This window comes from Dama dama, chromosome 30, assembly GCF_033118175.1.
Source record: "Dama dama isolate Ldn47 chromosome 30, ASM3311817v1, whole genome shotgun sequence".
NCBI classification, from domain to species: domain Eukaryota; kingdom Metazoa; phylum Chordata; class Mammalia; order Artiodactyla; family Cervidae; genus Dama; species Dama dama.
Genome location: NC_083710.1, coordinates 57,436,956 through 57,459,826, shown reverse-complemented (window position 1 = coordinate 57,459,826; position 22,871 = coordinate 57,436,956). Strand labels below are relative to the sequence as shown.

At 40.5% G+C, this 22,871-nt stretch overlaps 1 long non-coding RNA gene across 1 annotated transcript; it reads right to left on the bottom strand.

The window, feature by feature from the left end:
• Positions 1-246: 246 nt before the first annotated feature.
• LOC133049118 (uncharacterized) lies at positions 247-22,468 on the bottom strand. Its single transcript, XR_009691218.1, has 3 exons — positions 22,387-22,468; positions 6,714-6,798; positions 247-658 (listed from the first exon to the last, which is right to left on the bottom strand). It is a non-coding gene; the product is annotated as an uncharacterized LOC133049118 (long non-coding RNA).
• Between the last annotated feature and the right edge of the window lie 403 nt (positions 22,469-22,871).

Genomic DNA, 22,871 nt, shown 5'->3' with positions numbered 1-22,871 from the left:
TCACACCCTCATGTAGAAACTCAGGGGATTTGCTCTACAGAGCATATTGGAAAAAACAAACAAACAAAGCCCTACGATCTCTGTCATTTAGAGTAATCTGGGTAAAATCAAGTTAAAATTCTTAGGGTAACGCAAAAGAGCTGAAAAAACAGTCCTGCATTTAAGAAATTTAAAATATATCACCTGAAGAGACAGAACTAAAAATAAATTTTAAAAAAATTAGAGAACAATTATGTGGGACTAATGGTAAATATAAATGTTCATTCAAATTTGATGGAGAAATCAAAAGCTTTTCAGACAAGCAAAAGTAAAAAGAATTCAAAACCACCGAAACAGCTTTACAACAAATGCTAAAGGAACTTCTCTAGGCAGGAAACACAAGAGAAGGAAAAGACCTACACAATATAAAGCCAAAAGAATTAGAAACTGGCAATAGGATCATGCGTGCATACTTGCTAACTCACTTCAGTCATGTCTAACCCTGTGCGACCTTATAGACTGTAGTCCACCAGACTCCTCTGTCCATGGGATTCTCCTGGCAAGAATACTGGAGTGGGCTGCCATGCCCTCCTCCAGGGGATCTGCACCACCCAGGGACTGAAGCTGCATCTCTTAAGTCTCCTGCATTGGCAGCCAGGCTCTTTACCACTAGTGCCTCCTAGGAAGTCCCAATGGGCGGGGGGAGAGAGAGAGAGGGAGAGAGGGAGACAGAGAGAAAGAGAGTGTGTTAGTTATTCAGTGGTGTCCGACTCTTTGTGACCCCATGGACTGTAACCAGCCAGGCTCCTCTGTCCATGGAATTCTCTAGGCAAGAATACTGGAATGTGTTGACATTCCCTTCTCCACAGCAGGATCATATATATGGATAATTATCTTTAATGTAAATAGATTAAATGCATCAACCATAAGACATAGACTGGCTGAGTGGATGAAAACATATGCATGTATGCACTTCCACTTACCACATCACTCTACTTAATCCCCCAAATTGTGTGTAATTATTTTATATTGTTAGGTTAATCATGTTTCCATTATAGCTTGCAACTGTAATTATCTTTTATTTTTTGTCTGGCTATTTATTGTGAAAACTGATAAACATCTTTTACTACTGTGATAAGAAAGAAATGGTGAAAATCGCAAATTTTATATTGTATGTATTATTACATAATTCAAAGAAGTTATGTAATATACTCAAACTCATTTAACTGTACACTTTAAAAGGGTGGATTGTATAGTATCTGAATTTATACCTCAATACGTACATGCATGTTAAGTCACTTCAGTTGCGTCCAACTTTTTGTGACCCCATGGACTATAGCCCGCCAAGCTTCTCTGTCCATGGAATTCTCCAGGCTAGAACACTGCGGTGGATTGCCATGCTCTCTTCCAGGGGATCTTCCCTACCCAGGGATCAAACCCAGGTCTGGATCAAATGCAAGTCTCCTATGTTTCCTGCATTGCAGGTGGATTCTTTCCCACTGAGCCACTGGAAGCCCCTTATACCTCAATAAAGCTATTTAAAAAATTCAAAGCAGTGGTATTTTTCGTTCTAGGCTAAGGGTGCATTAGCCCATATATCATGGTTTGAGAGGCAAGGAACATAACCCCCTATCCAATAACATCTCCTAAAATTCCGGATTTGGGCCATCATCTGTGTGGCTTGTAGGTCTTAACTGAACATGCACTCATATACAAACCGTCTCCAGACTCAGGATGAAGGAATTTGCTAGTACATTGGGGTCAGTATCAAATCAGCCTTGACTCAAACTGCTCATAGCCCATGATCCAGAACAGAGATTCTGCCAGGAACCCTCCTGAACTCAGAGGCCAGCAGCAGGAGCTGAGTCTTGTCTTTGCTATGACGCACTGCCTGGTACTCCAGGTTCTCCAGCACTGGAGTCCTACAGTATGTATGCAGATGCCCTCAGTATGCCCAGACCCCCAACACTCATCACCCTCCCCACTCTTTCCAGAGCCCAGAATTCCCATGCCTAAACTCCTGTAGCTGTGGCTGATCTCAGCTACATGAAACTGCCTGTCCCCAACATTGTCACTTGCCTAAATCTCTACCTTGCTTTGTCCATGCTGTTGGGATGATCTGAGTATGGTATATGGCTCATTCAGTGATGGGTAAAGTTGATTTATGACATCTGGCTTTCTACCCTTTTATTTCCTTTCTCCTTCACCATTCCCTGAGCACCCCTCACAAAGGGAATGACTTTTTTTAAAAGGAGAGCAATACACACTGCTATATTTAAAATGGATAACCAACAAAGTCCTACTGTATAGCACAGGGAAGTCTTTTCAAAGCTATGTGGCAGCGCGGACAGGAGGGGAGTTTGGGGGAGAACGGATACATGGATATGTACGGCTGGGTCCCTTGGCTGTCCACCTGAAACTATCACAGCATTGTTAAATGGCTACACTCCAATATAATATAAAAAAAATTTTTTTAAAAAAGGAAAACAGTTCTCTTATAAGGAAATACAACTCCTGCTCTTCCCCACTAAATAGCACCTCCCACATTCTTTATTGCCTGTTGCTTGAAAAAGCGAAAGTTGCTCAGTGGTGTCCAAATCTTTGAGACCCCATGAACTACAGACTGCCAGGTTCTTCTGCCTATTGCTTGGACTTCTCTAAATTCTCCATTTCTTTCCCATGGGCCTGTCCAGAGGTGACCCTTCTCCAGACTACTTTATCCTCCTATAAAAGCCCTCTCCCTGAAACCTTCCATTAAAAATACTTCCTTTGAAAGTTCATAGATTCACCAGAGCTCCCTATTAAATGCCTATATCCCTAAGGGAAATAGTTTCATATATTCTATCAGTTAATTCTATAGCCAACATCTACCTAAAGGCAAAAGCTAGTAAAAAGAGCTGAATATGTACAGACAGAGTCTTCACATTAAAGCCCTTTAAGACACAGAATACCATATTATATATATATAATACAGAATACAATAAAAGATTTAGGAATGATTTAATACTAATATTTGATAAATGAATAGTATATATAATTCAATATATTCTGATCCATGACAGTCAGGATTCCCCCCCCTCAAAAAGACTGGTGAATTCAATGAATTCTAAGAATCTTATAGTTTAGATATTGATATTAACTAAACCAAGAAAATTTCAAATATCTTTTATATAAGAATTTATAATTACAGTAATGATATAACAAGGTATTTCATTTTTAAAATGGCTCATGGACTTCCTTCCCTGGTGGTACAGTGGATAAGAATCCACCTGCTAATGCAGGAGAGTCGGGTTTGATCCCTAGTCCAGGAAGATTTCACATGCCATGGGTAAGCTGGTGTGCGACAGCTACTGAGCCCACTCTCTAGAGCCAGTGAGCTGCAGCTACTGAAGCCCATGCATCTAGGTAGAGCCTGTGCTCCACAACAAGAGAAACCAGCACAGTGAAAGGCCTACGCACCATAGCTAGAGAGTAGACCCCGCTTCCTGCAAATAGAGTAAGCCTGCACACAGCAAGGAAGACCCAGCGCAGCCAAAAATAAATAAATAAATAAAATTTAAAATGTTTACATCTGAGCCACCAAGGAAGCTGAGAAAAAAAATGGCCTGTGATAATGTCACTGCTCCCATCATGTTCGCTTACTAATGTAAAGGTGTTCTGTCAACTAACTCCTAGAGGTAGTTGTACAAAATTAATCCCCACTCAAAAAGTCCCAATAAATTAGGAATAATTGTCTTTTATATCTTACTATATGATACAAAAAAGGAGATTTTTAATTATCTAGCCCAACTTCAGTATCACTGTTAAATATCAGGAAAGAACCCATTTTCACAAACTGCTTTAACACTTGCTGCCAATCTAGGATAAAGCTCATATGTAGAAAGGGTGTTTAAAGACAAAGAATCAACATAATTTTCATTGTTATCTTTTTACTCTCCCAAGTTGGCTGGCTAATTCTTACAGGGAAACCAGCAGAGGGAGCACCAACCATTGCCTTGTGTATGTGTGTGCTCTTAAAAACAAAAGGGACTCTTTTCCTTGCGGATTTTTAGACATTTTAAGATTGGCAAAAACCTTGTAAAACACAAATATTATCAATGACTACTAAATTTTGTCTTTAAGTGTTTATATTAAATCAGTATTGAAACTTTTTTCATTAATGTTTCAAGAAAGTAATACAATAATAATAAAGTAACACATATTTGTTGTACAAAGTGAAACAGAGCAGAAAAAAGTTTAGAAAGCTAATAAGTTCCTTATTGAAACATAATCATTACCCTGTGTAAAACAGATAACCAGTAGGGTTTTGCTATATGATGCAGGGAGCTCAAATCTGGTGCTCTGTGACAACATAGAGAGCTGAGATGGGGTGGGAGGTGAGAGAGAGGTTCAAGGTGGAGGGGACATATGTATACCCATGGCTGATTCATGTTGATGTATGACAGAAACCAACACAATATTGTAAAGCAATTATCCTCCAATTAGAAATAAATAAATTTATTTTTTTTAAGTTAATAAGCTCCTGCCTCCCCTTCTGAGCCTGTGAATTATAGATAGATTGATATGAATCTTTTAATATCCTTCTTATTAAAACAAGTAAAATATATATATTTGTATATTATATTTTAAATATATATTTATGTACATATACTACATTATATATTATATATGTCCCCCATGTAGTAGTCTTTTTGTTTTTCTTAATGAGGGGAATCACTCTAAAAAAGCCTATCTATAGGTAGCAAAATAGAATAATACATTTTAGAATATACAATGGATTCAATAAGAAGTAACAAACACAACGTCAGGCCATATAAAAACCATGTATGTACATAAGATCAAAAGCATACACCACCAAAATGATATTGCTGCCTTTTGAATGAAAAAAATCCGAACACATATGAATCGATGTGTAGATGTGGAAAATCCAATAAGCAAGCCAGAATATACAGCACCCTTCTTAAAAGGCCATGAGGAATGCTAAGTGAATTAATGTCTGGCTTGTAATTTATATTACCAAGCTCTTCACAGAATAAAATGAAAACAATAGCAATAAAATTCAACCACTAAAGATTTTTTAAAGGTGTGTGTTTAGTCACTCTATCATACCCAACTCTTTGCGACCCACTGGACTGGACCCAGTGGACTGGACCTATAGCCCTCTAGGCTCGTCTGTGCATGGAATTTCCCAGGCAAGAAATCTGAAGTGAGTTTCCATTTCCTTCTCCAGGAAATCTTCCTGGCCCAGGGATCAAACCCGTGTTTCCTGTGTCTCTTACACTGCAGGCAAATTCTTTACCCACTGAACCAAGTAAAATGTATTAAAATGCACGCTTTAAAATTTATGATACTTCACACACTCTACCTTGAAGTAGGACTTTTGAAATCCCTTTTGACTCAAAGCTACAGTCTATGCAGTTGTACAATTTACTGAAAAGGGAAGCCATGGCTGTGGTCAGAACAGGCCCTCCACCCTATTCCATTGAGAGAATCCTTGAATTTCACTACAGGTTCCAACCCTTTCCAATCCCATCTCTTTGGGAAAACCTCTAAATAAGTTGTCCCAGGTCCCAGAGACCCATCTTGCCAGCTGGTAACTGTTTCTAAAGGTTTATCTTTCTAAGTTCAACATATTTGCAAAAGCTTCCCCTTACTGTCCCTCCCCATCCAGTCAACTCAGGATGCCCTCCTATTTTCTCGGTGTCTCCGCTCACCCACATTGAACAGAGCCTTTTAGAGATGTTCTTCACCTTTGCTGATTTCTATACACCTTGATCTCACAGCACATTGCTATGAAAGAAACATCGCAGGGGTAGAGGAAAAGGGAGAAACAGGCAGGAAGAGAGAGAGAGAAAGATGAAAAGAGCCAAAGATAAGGACGAGGTAAAAACTGACAAGGGTAGGAGGAAAATTCCCTATCTACAAGATTATAGAATGAATTACTTCTGGGAGTGGGGAGTAATTAACCAGCCGCAGCTTCCTTTCCATCTTCCCCCCAAAAAACAGAAGAAAGGGTCATTTTATCTGATTTCATTTTCCTTTTGCTAGGGGCTTCAAGCATTTAGAAATTCCTTCAACAACCACACCTTCCTGATAAATAAGAGAACATCACTGATTCTCATTGGATAGAAGAGGAAAAGTGAGGAATGGGAAGGTCCAGGGCCTGGCTCAATGTCACAAGGCAAGGCAGTTGCAAAGTGAGGAGGATAAGACCCTGGGTTCTTGACTCCAGCCCTTGACTTTATCTACAAAGTCAACAGGAGCGGTCTAGATGTGTTATCTCGCCCCCTTCTGTCTCAAAGGCTGAGTGACAAAGAGCGCTGAGTGTGATAGTGAGTGTAAAGGACAGCACAGAAGTCCATTCTGTGAGGCTGGCAGCTGAACAGGAGGCCAGAAGGCACGTCTGCACAGAGCACTTTCGGTCTACACTCGGTCTACACTCGCTATCTCGCCCGCCCCCACTGTGGCCAGAGTCCGCGGGGCCAAGGGGAGGAGCTGTGAGGCCGGAGGACACCAGGAGGTTCAAAGGCCGCTTAACTCAGCAATCCCTGAGCATCTCTGGGTGAAACAAAAGGCTGTGACTTCATAAGAAATGATTCATCTACAGAACTGAGTGCTTTATGTTATTTTAAATATAATATTTATAATGTAATTCACTTGCAAATTATACGACCATTTATGAACCATACTATAACTACTGCACAAATTCTCAAACTTTCTGACATGGTACTAACCTCAGGATTCAGCTTTTTGGAACATGTTAATACAGTTCTCCAGGAATTCCATCCAGTCACGTACCACATGCTCGAAGCTTAAACGCTGAAAGTAAAGAAATATTACATCAAAACAGGTTCAGTATGACTATCAGCTGTATATGGAAGAATCGTTTAGATGGAAACCACACCCACTGCTAAGCTCACACTTGTATCAGCCAAGATGTCTGTATATTTACAAAGTGTATAAGCTTACTTATACAGCACAAAGATGGGTTTATTTGTGCTATTACAGCTTTGTCATTAATAAAGGGAATACAAAGGAAAAGATACTTAAAAAGAAATGAATAGAAATACAAAAGATGCCTACAATGACCTAATTCTACTGCAAATTGAATTTCATTATTATCTTCCTGTAAAACACTTCATTACAAGTGTTTTATTACAAATGAATAATCTCTTCAACAAAATTAAGAAATATAATTATACATAAAGGTCAAAATCCCTAAGTATAATTTATAATGTCTCAATGCTACATTATAATCAATGTTTTTTCATTTACTGTAGAGTGGTCAAAATACCCTGTAAAAGAGATGTTTTACATAATCTTAATATCTAATCCTGATTTTGTTATATTTAAACAGATTGAAATAGACCTAGTGCACTAAAATCTGACAGATTCTCAAATACACTTCTTTTTTTTAATTCTTAAAGTCCACAAGTCGTGAAAAGCTGACCTCTAAGGTACACATGATAGATCATTAAAATATTTTCACTTAAAATGGATTTCTATTGGAAATATCAAGAATCTGTAAAAGAAAGGTAAACAGTAATCGTCATAGAAGGGCATTGCTTCATGTTACTTATATTTTTAATTACTGCTAAGGTCAATCAGAAGTTAGCAGATTTTTCTAGAATCTGAAGGGCAAACAGAGTCAAGGAGAGAAAGACACACACAAAGGAAACACAAAAATAGGCACAAAGAGAGATGTAAAAAGACCAAAGAGCTCAAAATGTACTTTCTTAAAACACCAGACTACTTCAGTTGTGACATATGTACTAGCTCAGGGTTCCTAAATCAGCAGACTGGAGAAAAACTGCCTTGTCATCAGAACTCCAAAATAAATGGATCTCTGGAGAAAAAGAGCCCTAGGTCTAAAGTCAAACTTTTCCTGCAGAACAAAACAAATTTTAGCTGTATAAGAAGTGGAGCATCTTGACCACTTGTCAGAAATTACACCAACGATCTTCTAAGGACAAAACACTAAACTGGTTTTCCTGTCACGAAGGAGGAAAGCAGAGATAAGGGACCCACGACAGCACACAGAATGCAGAAAGGAAAAGCCGAAATAAAAAAAAGGCCGATGAAAGCATAACATTAAAAAGAGAAGTATTTAGCTGTTAAATCATCCAAATTGCTTTGCCAAATTTTGACATGCTTGATTTCCTGTAGTAAAAAATCTTTTTTTTTTTTTTCAGTCTTTAAAAAAAAAAAGCGAGGAAAAATAACCAGCTGTTCCTTGTATAGTTCAGGAAACAAGTTTGATTTATTACTTGAAGGTTATTTTTGAATGAGTCGCTTGTGGCAGCCAGAGTGCAAGAGAAGTCACTGAGGCCTGTCCACTTGAAGAGCTCAAACTGCTTCCTGAACAGCCCTTCACTCCGCACCTCCGACGGCTGTTATTGACAACGTGTGACTGGGGCCTTCCAGGATTTTAAAACAGCAGGGGGCCTGGCCAAACAATCAGGCTGTCAATTACCTTTTCCCCTGTTGTGAAAAAGGGGGCCCCTGGACAATGCAACATCTCAGCGGGGAGTATTGCAGCTCCCAGTCTGTAACCCACTACTGCCCCGTTCAGCATTCAAAACCCAGTAAATGGTCAGGGCCTTCAGTTTTGTCTGTTGTGGCTCAGTTTCAACCAGCATTACTGCAAGGTAGAGATGTCTCCAGGGAAGGATTTTTCAGTTCTTGCTAGGGCAAAATTGACTCTCTACATTGCTTTCCCTGGTCCTCGTGGACTTTTTTTTTCCTCTAAGATCCAAAAGGACTCAAAGAGCACCCCTCCACTCCCAGCTCCCCCCAACCCTCATCCTCTGGGAACACCCAATCCTCTCCACCTAGATTGTGGCTTTACAAACTTCCTGTGGGCATTGATGACTCGCTGTGAGGACTGTCCATCATCCCGCCCCTTTGTCCGGCAGTCACTTCCATTTGAATTTGACTGACTGAGGAAGCCTGAGTTATTTGTAAAGAACAACAAGGCTTTTCATTCATAATTTTAGTAGGGGGACAGGGTGCTAATGACTGAGCATGAATAACTCGGGAATGTGGTATTCAAGGCAGGAAGAAGCCCAACTGACTGCCAGATGAGGGAAAGGGAGGATGTAGGTGAAAAGTGCCTGGGTTAAAAACCAGACAATGGGAGGAGGGATCACACATGTATACAAATACAAATCTAGGTTTTCAAAGGTGAGACAGTCAGAAAGATGGAAGCAGGAAGGAGGGCAGGGAAAGTCTAACAGGATTTCATTAGCTTTGGGGTCAAGTTACATGGCAGAGTTTATGGAATCCGAAACCCATAAAGTGTCTACAGAGGAAGTGATCTTTTCTTCCACTGGTGGTTCTCCTAAAAAAACAAAAAAAAAGTTAAAAAAGAAAAAAAAAACCAAAAACTAGTTTTCACTCTCTTTTGGTACGTTTCATATGTTCAGACAAAGAGAATTTGTTTTGCAGGGGTACTCGGCTTGGCAATCCAGTCTGGGTTCCAAAGAGCTTGCTTCTTTTCAGCGTCTCTCATCAATTTTATGTATGTGCAGCATACATACAATATATATAATAATTTTGTCTACCTGCAGCTTCCAAGGAGGAGAGATTGTATAAATATCAAATTCTGATTTAATTGAACTGTATACCTGAGTATTGTAAGTTTTCTTTTTCTTCCTAATACAGTTATAGTTGGGTTTTTTAAGTTAAGTAATTTAAAGTCTCATATTGGCTTTTTAATGCATGATTTTATACTTAGGATTATAGCAAATAATCCAAAATAACAATGTTGCACATTTTAATGCAGAATGATACAGGCTGCTTTTTTCCAAAACAATATAATTCCCCAAGTGAAGAAAGTTTCAATCATTATGAGAAAAGATTTACTATGTCTCTTTTGTTAAAGCAAGTCAAATAAAGGTTAAAATGAACAATAACAAATGCTGATTTACTTAGAGAGCAACAAAAACAAACTGTCAGGCAGTAGGACTCTAGCTCTACCGACACTGAGTCTATTAGGATTAGTGGTCCTAGAGAGCTCTTGGGGCTACTGAGGTCCAAGGTAAAAGTTCAGAATCTGGGCAGGGTGCTTACTTAGCTCTAAGTAATCAAAGTGTTAGTCGCCCACAAGTCCTACTCAGGGACTGTAGTTCTCAAGGCTCCTCTGTCTATGGAATTCTCCAGGCAGGAACACTGAAGTGAGTACCCATTTCCTTCTCCAGGGGAACATCCTGACCCAGGATTGAAGCCAGGTCTCCTGCATTACGGGCAGATTCTTTACCATCTGAGCCACCAGGGAAGTCCTTCTAAGTTCCTAAGTTATAACCTAACCTAACAAACGTTCTTGAAAATTGAGGAACTAACTGCAATCACTATGCAGTTAAAATCCATTACCCAAATCACTCCGACAACCATTCTGTTCTGATTAATGAGGAAACTGAGGCATGAAGACCCTCTAATACTTTCCATCTGTTTCTACCTGAGTACCCAACAAAGGCAAAGGACAATGGACAGAGCATCTCAGAGCATTCCAAACTAATCTAAAGTAGACCTCAAGGGAATTTCAGCATTATCATCACCACCATCATTTTGGGCTTGGGTTTTGAGAATGTGCATCCATCTAAATATAAGTTAGATGGACCATGTTCATCTTATGGCTTCCTATGCCCCCTGCTATATCCGCCACAAATCCTTGCTTTTTCCCCCAGCTTTATTGAGGTACAAATGACAATTAAAATTTTATATATTTAAAGTACACAACACAATAATTTGATACACATATATATCATGAAGGGCTTCCCTGGTGACTCAGCAGTAAAGAATCTGCCTGCAATGCAGGAGCCACAGGAAAGGTGGGTTCAATCCCCGGGTCCAAAAGATCTCCTAGAGGAGGAAATGGCAACCCACTCCAGTATTCTTATCTGGAGAATCCCATGGACAGAGGACCCTGACGGGCTACAGTCCATGAGATCGCAAAGAGTCAGGAACAACTGAAGCAACTTAGCATGCATGCATTTATCATGAAATGATTCTAACACCAAGTTGACACATCTATCACCTCCTATAGTTACTTTGTGTTTGTGCATGTGAGAATGCTCTATATCTACTCACTTAGCAAATTTCAAGTACACAATGAAGTATTATTAACTTTAGCCACCATGCTAGACATTAAATCCTCAGAATCTGTATTCACTCTATAACTGAAGGTGCGTACCCTTTGACCATCCTCTCCCCATTTCCACCAGCCTCTGGCAACCACCATTCTACTCTTTGTTTCTATGAGTTCAAATCCTTAAGTTTTTGAGGGCAGGATTAAATAATTTGCCCCTAGACTTGGAACAAATGTTTGAGTGATAGCTCAATCATACTCTGGTGATTCTAGATTCAAAACCAGGAGAGGACCACGATACTCATAAATCTACTACCTCCAGGGACTCAACACTTAAGGCCTGGGTCCATGAATGACAGATGCCATGACTGTTGTTCAGTCGCTAAGTGTGTCCAAATCTTTGCAACCCTACAGACTGTATCATACCAGGCTTCCCTGTCTTTCACTATCTCCTGGAGTTTGCTCAAATTCATGTCCATTGAATCAGTGATGCTATCTAACCAACTCATCCTCTGCCACCCTTTTCTCCTTTTGCCTTCAATCTTTCCCAGCATCAGGGTATTTTCCAATGAGATAGCTCTTCACATCTGGAGAAGGAAATGGCAGCCCACTCCAGTGTTCTTGCCTGCAGAATCCCAGGGATGGCAGAGCCTGGTGGGCTGCCATCTATGGGGTCCCACAGAGTCAGACACAACTGAAGCGACTTAGTAGCAGCAGCTCTTCACATCACATGGCCAAAGTATTGGAGCCTCGGCATCAGTCCTTCCAATGAATATTCAGGGCTGATTTCCTTCAGAATTGACTCAGAATTCCTTTGGAATTGCAGGGTTTGATCTCCTTGCAGTCTCAAGAGTCTTCTGCAGCATCCCAATAGGAAAGCATGAATTCTTCGGTGCTCAGCCTTCTTTATGGTCCAACTCTCGTATGCCATAACTGGCGAGGTCCAAATTCAGGCCAGTCCACAAGGTAAATGTATGATGTGCTTCACCCCAGACCTGTCACTTGCCTTCATCCTCTCACATGGTGATATTGTCAATAACTGGATCTCTGGGCTACAAAAATACAAAAGTGAAGAACTAAAAATCCTTGATTTCAGCCTTTGATGATTTCTGTGCTGTAAATAAACTCACCATGGCTGATTTTCAGACCTAATGTCACTAAATGTAGGGATGAGCAGAGATATCCATAATCAGCTCTTGCATGCAGATGTGAGCCTTTCTAGCATTTTCATCTACCCATGCTTTGCTTGGTATCTATTGCATTTCCTAGTTCTCAATGAGCTAGGTTTCTTATGGTTTCATTACAATACATGACTTTCACTTATTTAAGAGTGATTACGAGTCAGACTTCTTCTAAAACTCCACCTGCATTACATATTTAACTCTCATGACGAAGCGTGGACATGGGAAATAACTTAACCCCCACTTTATGGGTGAGGAAACAGGCAGTGGGCAACCAAGCAATAAGGCCCCTCTCAGACCAACCTAAAATGGACTCTACATGGAAGGATCTTGTCATATAACCTTTGTAAATCTCCGCAAGTAAGGCTAGTATGTAGTCAGGGCCAAAAATCACTGATCTAGAAAATAAAACAAGAATCCTTGCTATTGGAAAAAAGTACAATTTTCCAACTGAATGTGGCTAACTGGCTTCCCTTGTAGCTTAGTTGGTAAAGAATCTGCCTACAGTGCAGAAGACCTGGGTTTGATCCCTGGGTCGGGAAGATTCCCTGGAGAAGGAAATGGCAACCCACTCCAGTATTCTTGCCTGGAGAATCCCATGGACAGAGGAGCCTGGCAGGCTATAGTCCATGGGGTGGCAGGAATTGGACACGACTTAGCAACGAAACCACTACCAACTGTATGTTAGGTCTCAGATAAAGTTCAATTCATACTTCTACTTGGCTGTGTAGACATGCAACACACATTAAAGGGAAAAAAAAAAAACAACAACAAACCTTTGTTAGAATGTGGATCATCTATAGGATGTGATAGAGTTTTTCCAAAAAAATATATTCTGGATAGCCTAACTATTTCAATACATATGGTAGCAGTACATTTTGAGATGACTAGCTTTTACTTTGAATACCATCCTATTGTTATTTACTTACTTTGCTTAATTTGGGGTCACCAGATAAAATACAATATTGAACAAACTTATAAAAAAAAAACCTATTTGTTTATTTGTTGTTTATCTGAAATGCAAACATGACTGAGTGTTCTGTGTTTTTATTTGTTAATCTGGCCTTGCTTAGCGTGCTCAGTCATGTCCTACTCATTTTGACCCTATGGACAGGAGCCTGGCAGAGCCTTCCCAGGCAAGAATATCAGAGCAGGTTGCCATTTCCATTTCCTCCTTCCTGACCCAGGGATCGAACCCACATCTCTTGGGTCTTGCATTGGCAGGTGGATTCTTAATCTGGCAACCCCAACTTAATTAGAGGCCAGAAACTTCATGCTTTGAATCAAACAGAACCATTTTCCATCCTTACCTCTCACTATCCAAATATTATTATTATTCCTTCAAATTTAGCCTAATGAGCATGCCAATAAGATACATGGCTTAACTATTTGTACCACATTATCCCCAATGATTTTGATCTTTAATGTTAATTTATAATTTACTACTATGAGAGTCAAGAAGCTGTCTTAAGCAACACAGCCAGAAACCATAAATGAAAATAGGCATGAGCTCATGAACAAATTGAAAATGTCTGTGCCTGGCAAAAACAAAACAGAACAACAACAAAAATACCAAAGTTTGAAAGACAAATGGAAAATGGGGGAAATAACTGCATTTTAAAATGAGGTAACCAAAAATAAACAAACGAACAACACTCCAATTAAAACATGAACAAAGGATGTGAAATTGAAATCACAGAGAAAAAATGCTACTGTCCAGGAAAAATTAAAATGTAGGTTTAAATTCAGAACTACACAAAGAAATACAAAATGAAACACTGAGATATCATGACTTACTTATAAATAAGCAGAGGTGGAAAACTGGCAAAACTTACTATTGGTAGGACTTATGGAGAAACAGTCTCTCTTAACTAGAATTAGAAATTTAAACTGGGGTTTCCCTTACCACTTGGTCCAGTGGTTAAGAATCTGCCTTGAAATGTAGGGGACACTAGTTTGATCCCTGGTTCAGAAAGATCCCACATGCCACGTAACAACTGAGCTGCAACTATAAAAACCCATGCGCTCGAGAGCTCTGTGCTCTGCAACCAGAGAAACCACTGCAATGAGAAGCCAGTGCACCTCAACTAGAGAGGAACCCCCTCTCTGCAATGAGAGAAAACTTGTGCGTGCAACAACGAAAACCCCACACAGCCAAAAGTTATTAAATATATATAAATAAATAATTAATTTTTAAAAAAATAAGAAATGTAAACTAGAGAAATCTTTGGGGGAGCTATTAGCAATAGTATCAAAAAGTTTAATATGCATAAATTTGATTAAAATTCTACTTCTTTAAATGTATCCTAGCAGGGTAAGATAAATGCATGAATATATAGGAACAAGACTGCTTGCCAGGACATTATTTATTCAAGCAAAACAACTGAACTCCAAACCCTCAAAAAGAGAAAATCGAATGACTAGCAATAAAGTATCTTAAAATAAATATTCATCAAATATTATCTGTGAGTGGGACTTCTACTTCTTCATAGTTTTCTGAATTGAGTGAGTTTTATTTTCTTCTTACAGTGAACATGTAATTCAGAAAAAAAAATTAACCCATTTGTCATTTGGGAGGCAGTGATACAGAAAAAAGCAGAGCAAGGTCAGCTATCTTGGGATAATTCTGGAACACAATGTATTCAATATAAATTGATGGAAACGGATCATCAAAAGATAGCAGAGATTTTTGGTCAAATCTCTACTGTCTTAATGCAAGCATGCTAAACCCCTCCCAATCCTGATAATGTGATTTATCACACCTGCTGAGCTGCAGTGCTAATGACTGCCACATGGATGGTGCCCTTTGCCTCTGAAGCACCTGGGGCCTAGGACATTGGGTATTATTTTAGATTTCAGAAGTTTCAATCCACCAATAACTTGAGAAGTAGTCCAAAAATACAAAAAAGAAGTAAGGCATAGGTGGATATTCTTATGGCTGATTCACACTGTTGTATGGCAGAAACCAACACAGCATTGTAAAGCAATCATCTGCCAATTAAAAATAATCTTTTTTTAAAAAAAAGGTAAGCCTTAAAAGCAACTTATTTTGGATCTCTGTGATGGTTCAGTGTCTAAGACTTTGCCTTCCAATGCAGAGAGTCCAAATTCAATCCCTGATTGGACAGCTAAAATCCCACATGCCACACAGTGCAGCCAAAATATAAAATTTTAAAAAGTATTTTTAAAAAAGAAAAAAAAGGTAAAATAGATAGCCAATAGGAATTTGCTATATGGCTCAAACAGGGGCTCTATCAACCTAGAGGAGTGGGATGGGGAGGGAGATGGGAGGGAGGTTCAAAGGGGAGGGGACATATGTATACCTATGGCTGATTCATGTTGAGGTTGGACAGAAAACAACAAAATTCTGTAAAGCAATTATCCTTCGGTAAAAAAATAACTTAATTTTTAAAAAAGAAACTTATTTTAACAGTTGTACAAAGTTCATGAGAAAAGGGTGACAAATAACGGGAAGATAATCATTTGTTGCCACAAATCCTGGCCCTGCCTGAGGTTGAAATGTTCCTAGGATGACTTGTATATATTAACAGAATATTTTAGGGAAATTGAAATATTTCAGCTTCTGTCTAAAACTGTCTTATCTGAACTCCATTCTAAAGTTAGAATACCGGAGACATTAAGGGTCTTTTTCACCCACACCCTAGGCATACATTCAGAGTCTTAGCTTTTTAATAAACCACTCAATAGTGAAGTTGCTCAGTCGTGCGACCCCATGGACTGAAGCCTGCCAGGCTCCTCTGTCCATGGGATCCTCCAGGCAAGAATACTGGAGTGGGTTGCCATTTTCTTCTCCAGGGGATCTTCGCAACCCAGGGACCAAACCCAGGTCTCCTGCATTGCAGGCAGACACTTTATCCTCTGAGCCAGGTACTGCCAAAATGGGAGAATAGCAGACCTGTACACTGAGGTTCAGAGAGAGCTAATACCTGGGTCACTGCCCTGCTCAGAGGTGTCTCCTTTGGAAGCCTTCTTCTTAGCCCTGCTGAACCAACAAGTCCGCAAGCATCAACAGTCCCCAGCTGAAAATGACTCAGTGCATGCGTGCTGAGTAGCTTCAGTTGTGTCCGACTCTTTACACTGCTATGGACGATAGCCTGCCAGGCTCCTCTGTCCATGGAGATTCTCCAGGCAAGAATACTTCAGTGGATTGCCACACCCTCCTCCAGGGGATCCTCCCTGACTGAATGCATCTCTTATGTCTCCTGTGTTGGCAGACATGTTCCCTACCACTAATGCCCCCTAGGAAGCCCAGGTGACTTAGTAGATGCCCTTAAATGGCTTTCAGTGTTTTTATGGCTATTTGCCTCATCTCCCATTTAGACTGTCAGCTCCTTGCAGCTAGACACTTGCAAGTTCTCATCTCAAACCCACTGAGCAAAGTGATCAAGCCAGCAACTCCTAGACCATGAAGACAGGAACCCTGACCCCAGAAGGCCACTCCATGTTGATATCGAATAAAAAAGAGTAGTTGACAAGTGTTTCCCCAAAATGCTAGAGAACAGGACTTGTGATGTAGTTCAAGACTCTAAATATTATTCTGAGTTGTACTTTCACCTTCACAGGATCATCATGACTCAAAGAATTGAAAACCATGAAACATCATTGCCTTCTGAAGTACAACAAACACCTCTGTCACACATCATTTACTGTAACCGAATGTGCATCTTCTTCCTAATAGAGGATGGAACTTCCAACACCATTGCAGACACAAGGCTCCATCTCCAAGATACACACTTAAAAATTCACTGTTGGTGAGAGCCTAAATATCACTCTCAAATAAGAAGGAACTCACATTTCTCAAGCATCTATATTTTCTGAACAAGTAATTAAATCAAGAGAACTTCCAGACAGAAACAACCACATCAACTAAATAGGTCCCACCTTCTCTAAAGTGCTCTAGTTTTTCGAGAAGGGGCTTCCCTTGTGGCTCAGCTGGTAAAGAATCTGCCTGCAAGGTGGGAGACCTGGGTTCGATCCCTGGGTTGGGAAGATCCTCTGGAGAAGGGAAAGGCTACCCACTCCCGGATTCTGGCCTAGAGAATTCCATGGACTATATAGTCCATGGAGTCACAAAGAGTCAGACACGACTGAGCAACTTTTGCTCATAACTCATGAAAACAAAAATCAGTATAAGGTTAACGTTTCTGTAGAAATACCATTAACAGCTGAGTATAGCTAATAACAGTCACTGAAACATGCTTTAAATCTCTATATTTATTCCTACATAAACACAAACAAGTAAAATGCATAAATCAAACTGGGGGCTTCCCAGGAGGCGCACATTGTAAAGAATCCACCTGCCAATGCAGGAGACACAAGAAACACGTTTGATCCCTGGGTCAGGAATATGCCCTGGAGAAGGGCATAGCAACAAACTCCAATATTCTTGCCTGGAAAATTCTATGGACAGAGGAGCCTGGCAGGCTACAGTCCATGGGGTGGCAAAGACTCAGACATAACTGAGCAACTGAGCACTTACGTAATTTTTAAAACTTTTGAAAATATGGAGGCAAAACAATTATTTTTACCAAATAAACTACCAAGCCCAAGTGAACTGAAATCATCACTGCTACTTATTGAGAATTTCTCATATACTAGCCTTTGTAGCTACTTTATGTCATCCAATCCCAACAGCAAGTCTTTTATAGGTGGGAACTAAGGTTAATTACCTGACTCACTCATTCATTCATCTTATTTAAAAATATTTGAGATACTTATATGTGCCAGGCCCTTCAGTGCTGGGGATTAAATGGCAGGGAGCACCCACTTGGATTCCAGACCTCATGGAGCTTACAACTGTGTAGCGAAGGACACAGTTAATAAATGATCACTCAATTGTTACATGAATGTTTGCAGCAGAGATGGTCAGAAGAACAAGGGAGATCTGACCGAGTCAAAAGGTCAGAAGAAAGGTTTTCTAAGAGGACAAGAGAGATTTGAAAGATAAGTAGGAGTTAACACAGCAAAAGGCCAGAAAGTGAAAGGGGAAATTGCATATACAAAAGTAATACTCATAGCAGCAGAAAGCAGGGGGTGAGGTGGGTGTGACAAAGGTTGGGAAGGAAAAGTGGACAGACAGTAGGACCAGGGAGTTGGGTTAAGGACTTGGATCTTTATCCCAGGAAAAATGAAAAGCCAAGTTTGAGCATCAAGGCATCCTGATGAAATTTGCCCCAAATGGCTAGAATTTTCACAAAGAACCTGAAAGGTAAAAATAGTCCGCTATTTGGGGGCTTTCTGGAAGCTATTTTAAAAATTCATACTTGAAAGTTAGCAAAGTGCTAACTTCTAAATTTGAAGCTACAGATTATTTAATTTTAATTATTAATATATTTAGACTTTTGCCAAATGCATTTTTAAAGGAAAAAACTCATGAGTTTTCTTTTAGTATACTCTAGCTTCCCCATGATCAGTCTTTTTGCTAATTTCTTTATTATATAGTTAGAGAAGAGATGTTCCCTACAGATTTTCTTTCAAGCACATAAAATTTCCATAAAGATTGATTTTTAAACTTTATAATATTTACTATTTCAGGGGTTAAAAATCATGGCCTTAACAGACTTATTTCAGTCACTTGCTAATAATTACACAAAACACAATAGTAATTTCTAGGTTAACAGAATGACTCAAGTTTAGTCATTAAAAAAATCTCAAAACTCTGTATTTAAGAAAATTAAGGTTAATAAAAAATTTACTTAATTACATTCATTAATTTCATTCATTCATTGGAAAGCACTTACTGAGTGTGAACGATTAGGAATTTCAAAATGAGTGTTTTTGGTTTTTTGAAAGAATAAGATGGTAAAGAATCTACTTTCAGTTCCAGCCCCACTAAGTCTAAGGCAGTCCCGATATATACTCCCTCAGATCCTTGGGGCAGATTAGCCTTTTGAATAGTCACACCCAACACACAGTTTGTATAGAAAAGCTGTTTTATACAACCCCAAAATATCCTCAGATGATTCACAATTCACTGTAACTTCATAACACTTCCTGTCCAAAGGACCAAGACAGGAAGAAGAAATTGAGTCAGTATGCACCCATCTTCCATTTACCAAATTGAACATTTTTAGACCTGACCTATTAACTGAGATTAATTCAGGGCTGGCTGGCAGCCTAGATGTTAAGGCATCTGAATTATAAGAAGGACTATCATAGAATGTGTTCGACATCTTCCTTAGAGAACAAGCTGAACTTCCTATGCCCTTCTGATCACAGGTCCACATAATAGGAAGTATAAAACCCAAAACTATTTATTCAGAGGCTAAAATCTTAGTAATATCCAAATACTCATTTCAATTTGTGGTTTTTACTTTAGCATCTAGGTTAAAAAGATTCCAAAATAAAGGGCATGCATGTGTACTAAGTCACTTCAGTCGTGTCCAACTCTTTGTGACCCCATGGACTGTAGCCCGCCACGCTCCTCTGTCCATGGGGATTCTCCAGGGGATTCTCCAGTGGGTTGCCATGCCCTTCTCCAGGGGAACTTCCAGACCCAGGGATTGAACCTGTGTCTCCTGCAGCTCCTGCACTGCAGGCAGATTCTTTACCACTGAGCTACCAGGGAAGCCCCAAAATAAAGGGACCAAATGTTAAAAACAGAATAAAACATACAAACATGGGACTGTCTGGGGAAAGGCAAAGCAACAATACAATGGTCTCACCAATTAGACTTTCTCTCCAGACATCAGTCTTACAAAAGAAGAAGCCTGACTGTAACGTCAAGGGATAAATATAATGGTAATATAATGAGAAAAATCATGTTGGCCAGTAGAGAAATTTTGCCTTGTTACAGAAATTCAGTCCATAACTGACTTTTCATAAATCGTAGTAATAAAGTTCTTAGAGCTGGCAGGAAGACTGATCAACCTGTAGAAATCACCAAGTAGATTCAAGGTTGACCATAAGATTTCTGAAAAAAACCAGACCAACCAGAGCCTCCAGTTCAAGATCAACCCATCACTTCTCTTACCCAAGGATGACTCTAGATCTTTCCCCCAGTCTAGCTAGGGATAAAAGGACATCACCAAAGAAGGTCAGATACAGAGATAAGCTCTTCCCAGTCTTCCTAGGGATGTAGATAAGAACTGAGTGTTCTAGTTTGAATTTCTATTGTAGCAACTCCCAATTCTCTCCAAGAGGTAACAGTTACAGAATTTGGAGATTCAAAGCAATTCAAAAAGTAAAATGACTACAGTCCTGGTTGTCAAATCAAAAGGTCACTATTGCAAAGCCTTTAACTTAGGAAGGTCCCTCCCAAAAGAGTCCATGCATAAATTTATTAAGGCAATTGAAATACTCAATTTTTACTCTTGGAAGTATACTGGGCCATCTTTAAATATGAATACATAGGTAAGTCTATGTTATAAACTAAAAAATAAATAAAACAATCAACTTTCTTGTCTCAAAAAACAGCATATCACTGCAAGATATGGTTGGTTATCAAAACTGGATCTAAACCACTAAAGCCAAGTGGTTCAGTCAATCTCACAACAAAACTGGAACTAGAGTTGTTTAAAACTACATTCTCCTGTTACTATGATATAAATCAGAAGCTTAGATGAGTAAGTGCAACCTTGAAAATATCTGACTTAACATGTCCAACAGACCTACTGGTACATAAGAGTCTACACTGTCTATGGAAGACTGTGGGAGGCAAAATTCACACCTGTTTATTTACTGCCTCATTGGAAAAAACAAATTGAAGGTACTTAGAGTTAATAACAGAGAAGGCAATGGCACCCCACCCCAGTACTCTTGCCTGGAAAATCCCATGGACAGAGGAGCCTGGTGGGCTGCCGTCTATGGGGTCGCACAGAGTCGGACACGACTGAAGTGACTTAGCAGCAGCAGAGTTAATAAAGGGCTTTCCAGGTGGTTCAGGGGTAAGGAATCCACCTGCAATGCAGGAGGTGCAGGAGACTGGGGTTTGATCCCTGCGTCAGGAAGATCCCCTGGAGAAGAAAATGCAGCTCACTCCAATATTCTTGTCTGGAGAACCCCATGAACAGAGGAGCCTGTCAGGCTACAGCCCATAGGGTTGAAAAGAGTTGGACACTACAAAAACGATTGAGTCAGCAAGTGATAGTTAACAAAAGGAAGTAAGTCCACAGAAATGAATACAGAAAACTAAAAGAAGGCAGAAATAAGATCCCACGGTTCAATGACTGTGATTAAGCGCACCTGTTAGTTTTGTGCCTCCAGAGAACTTAGAGGTAAGTGTTGATGTAGCAGGTGTTTCCAAGGATTGGGCATTTTTCAACATCAGTCAAGCAGGAACACCTGTTCCCAAATTAGGGTTCCCTCTCTCCAACTCTCCACAACACATTTGAAAATGGACTGCATTGTGAACATTCTTTCAAAACTCTAAAGTATCTCCCCAAATTAACCCCTTATAATTTTGGCACATAACATGAAATCAATTTTAGGACACATTATAGTAGCTACACCAAACACTTCACTAGGCGTGCATGCACGCACATGCACACGCGCGCACACACACACACACACACAGAGAAACATAATTCCTCTTCGGGATCACAAGTAATCTTGGAGCCACAAGATATTGCTTTATACACCACGTGCGGAAAGTAACAACAATGAATAATAATAAAAAAAATAGTAAGGAGTAAATTAGAAAGAACCCAACAGATTCTCATTTTTACATTGCGCTTAAGGTATAGGTTAAATGTTTTCCCAGCTTGCAAACCGGATGTTGGGTGAGCTAGATTACACAGAATTCCTTCTAGTTCATGAAAGATAAATTCCTAGATTCTTCCCTATTGACTCTGTAAACACAGAAGGTGTTCTAAACAGCCAGAAGCGTCTAACTTAAATTCCACTTTATGCTTTGAGCCCGAACAGCGTGTTTTCGCAGAGCGCCTGCAGTGCTGGAAACACAGCCTGAGCACAAGTGTCCCCCAAAAAGCAGCCGTCGGGTTTCTTTCACCTGTTCGGCCCGAGATTTGTTGGCCAGACAGGCGGCGAGCTCCCGTCAGCCTTGCACACGCTGGCTTTGGCCGCCAACTCCGTCCGCCTCAGCACCTGGGCCCCTCATTCTCATTCAAACGGAATGTGTCCGCGGAGAGGGTAGGGAAAGGCACCTGCTGTTGCACTTACATGAAAAACGTCTTTTTATTCTTTGTGAACCGGCCGGACCAAGGTACATTTTGGAAGGCAACCCGGCTGCCCTCGTGGAAGCGCGTGGAAGAAAGCAACCCCAGCCCCGCGCCGGCCGAGTGGGCGCCCCCTGGTGGCCCGACGGGCCGGGAGCCGCAGCGGCGCCTGCCTCCGCTCCGAGCCTCGGAGGACCTGAGGACCCGGGCGTCGGGGGAGAGGCCAGGGCTGGCGGCGGCCCCATCGTCCCGGGGACGCCGCGGAGCAGGCGGACGTAGCCCGGTCCACCCGAACCCGAGGGGTGGGGGGTGGGGGACGGGAGGCCAGCGTCCGGAAATAACGCAGGCCACTTCCCCTGCCACCTCTGGTTCCAAACCCCGGGCGAGGAGCCCTAGAGAAACACGGAGAAGGCAGGGGAGAGGGCAGCGTGGCAGGGAACGCGCCCGGGACGTCCGCAGACCAGGGCTCGGGACAGGGCGGCGAGCGCC